The sequence below is a fragment of the Pyrgilauda ruficollis genome, unplaced genomic scaffold (assembly GCF_017590135.1).
Source record: "Pyrgilauda ruficollis isolate IOZ18807 unplaced genomic scaffold, ASM1759013v1 scaffold38, whole genome shotgun sequence".
NCBI lineage: Eukaryota > Metazoa > Chordata > Aves > Passeriformes > Passeridae > Pyrgilauda > Pyrgilauda ruficollis.
Window position 1 is genome coordinate 8,272,471 of NW_024525267.1, and position 2,629 is coordinate 8,275,099.

Here is a 2,629-nt window from a genome sequence, read left to right on the forward strand (position 1 = left end):
GGCCCCGCCTCCCCCGCCGGGAGCGCCCCCGGGCCGCCCCCCGCCCGCGGGACACCCCCGGCACGGCCGCGGGTCGTGGGGTGCCCGACCAGGAGAGGGGGCAGCCCCGGCTCCCCGCGCCCGCCCGTCCTCACCAGCCTTGGCTTCGGCGCGCGGGGTTTCCCGGTGTTTTCCCTCCCGGCGCTTACCGGGACGGCGCTGTTCATCCCGCCCCTCGTGAGCAGCCGGGCAGGGCCACAGGCGCTCTGTGTCCATGTGCTGCACAGTAAGGACTTGGGCTGGAAGTAAGAAATCCTGTGTGTTGTAGGAACCGTTTTCTGGTCTGGGAACGTTTGGGGTTACAGGTGATAAACAAAAATAAAATACTTCATCACAGATGTGCAGCACCCCCAAATCCAATTTAGAAGATCACTGGAGACCTCTCCAGTTTCTGCACAGCATCCACAGTCCTCCCCAAACTGAGCTCTCCTCACCTCAGGCACAGACCCCAGGTATGACCCATCTACCCCTCTCTTCCAGATTCAGACTCTCCTCAAGTTTAGGGACAGCATCATCTGACCATGCCCAGCCAGAACTCTGGAAGGCAGATGCGGGTCAGTTATGTAAACATAAGTTGGGGGGGTTTTTTTAGAGCTCAGAGGAGGGTTAGTGGAGGAGGAAAAAGAAGGAATTCCTTAGATTTGTCCCGTTTGATTCTGGATATCTTTTGGCTTCTCACAAAGTGAGAAGATACAAATATTGGGATGGAGCTGTGCTTTACACACCCAGAGGTCAGCCAGCTATTCAAAGGAAATGTAACTTTAGCCACTTCCTGCCAGTGTCACTACACTGGGCTTCTCAATCTGTGCTGGTAAAACATCAACCACCTTAAAAGAGCCAAGCAAGTGAGGTCCTGCATTTGAAGGCTACAAAACCAAATGTACGTGCTTACTCAAGCTTCTCTTTATACCCACAGATCTGCCTAAAGAAATTCTGCAAGATTTGGAGCCCTGATTTTCTGTGAGGAAATTTTTCTTTTTCGGGCAAAAGTGAATCCTGCACCTTTTCAGTGTCATTTCAGCTGGAGCCTGAGAATGCACTGACTTGCAGAGCCAACAATCAAAGCTGGCTACTACTTGACTGCCCTGCCTTGGCAAACACCTGGTCCAATTCATGCTTTGTTGCCATCCTGGCAACAAACCAACCTGTGATGGTTCTTTGTGTACTTTTTTTACTTGTTTTATTGAGGATTAATTAGTGTTTGTATAGTGGCACAGCTGTCTGGTGCTCCATGGACACAGCTGAAGGCAAAGGCCTTCGGGCTATGCTGTGGTTTCCTAATTCCTGTGTTATGGCTAGTGTAATGCATATCCTCGAAGTGAAACAAACATTTCTGACTGATTTATGACTTTTGACTGCCAGTTTTCTTGTGCTAGAGGAAGGAGAGAAGAAGATGCAGTATCAAAATCAAGCTGCAATATTTCAAGTCCCCTGTTGATCACTTGAGGCTCTTGCACATGCTATGAAATTCACCAGAAGTCATCTCATGGAGCTTGATCTTTTATGCCTTGGAGAGCGCCATCCCACATTATCTCTCCATGTTCTTCTCACTGACTTCACCCTGCCATGAATCACAGGGCTCCTCATCCCTGCATACACTGCAGGCATGCCAGGCTATGTCTAACACAGCACAGGTCCCAGCCCAGGGTGCTTGTTTTCACTCAAATTACACATTTGATAACTTGCTTGTAAAGCACTTTGAAGATATGACACTAAGTGTTGCTAACACAAAATGGTATTGTTGGACAGGTTTAACAGGAGCAATTAAACAGTAATTCCATAAAAAAGGTGTGAGGTAGAAGGTTAAAGGTAGAATTAAGTCATATATGCCTACTTTGTATCCAAATCTTCAGGCTGTTGATTACTTGGACTGACACTGAAAATAAGCTTCCATCTCTTTTTACACACAGCCTTCCAGCTAGGAACTGCTAAGGCCCTGTGCTCAGACCCTAACTGCTTTGACAGGTACATGGGTGCTGCCAGCAAGGATAGCAAGTGGCTGACACGGATCAGGCTTTGTGGAAGGTGAAGGTCTGGAAGCTGTGAGAGTCGGGCTCTTGCCTGCTGTCTGCTGCTGTCCAAAATGAGCTGGATGGATGCACAGAGCACTGGGGAAAAGCCCTACAGAGCAGCACTGTCAGGCAGTGATGAATATAACTGCAGTGGGGATGAGGAGCCCTCACAATTCCCATTAAATTCCCTTTTGAAAGAGGATTTGATCAGTTCAGCAGTGATGCTTGCCTCACCACCTTCCCACACCACCCAGAATGGCCAAGTCACAGAGCTGTTTCTTGTACAAGGCATCCAGGCAGTGATTGTCCCCTGTGCTGGGCACTGGTGAGGCCACACCTCAGATCCTGCGTTCAGTTTTGGGCCCCTCACTACAGGAAAGACATTGAGGGGCTGGAGCACAAGTCTGATGAGGAGCAGCTGAGGGATCTGGGGGTGCTTAGCCTGGAGAAAAGGAGACTCAGGAGACCTTACCACTCTCTACAGCTCCCTGACAGGAGGCTGTAGCCAGGTGGGAATCAACCTCTGCTCCCAGGGAACAGGTGACAGGATGAGAGTAAACTGCCTTGAGTTGCACCAG

General features: G+C 49.9%; 1 long non-coding RNA gene across 1 annotated transcript in view; it reads left to right on the top strand.

Moving 5' to 3' along the window:
• Positions 1 to 2,371, top strand: part of LOC121358304 — a 2,874-nt gene extending 503 nt beyond the window's left edge. The window contains exons 2-3 of the long non-coding RNA XR_005955854.1: positions 520 to 593; positions 956 to 2,371. This is a non-coding gene — a long non-coding RNA (uncharacterized LOC121358304). The remainder of the gene's footprint in view (positions 1 to 519; positions 594 to 955) is intronic.
• The last annotated feature ends 258 nt before the right edge of the window (positions 2,372 to 2,629 follow it).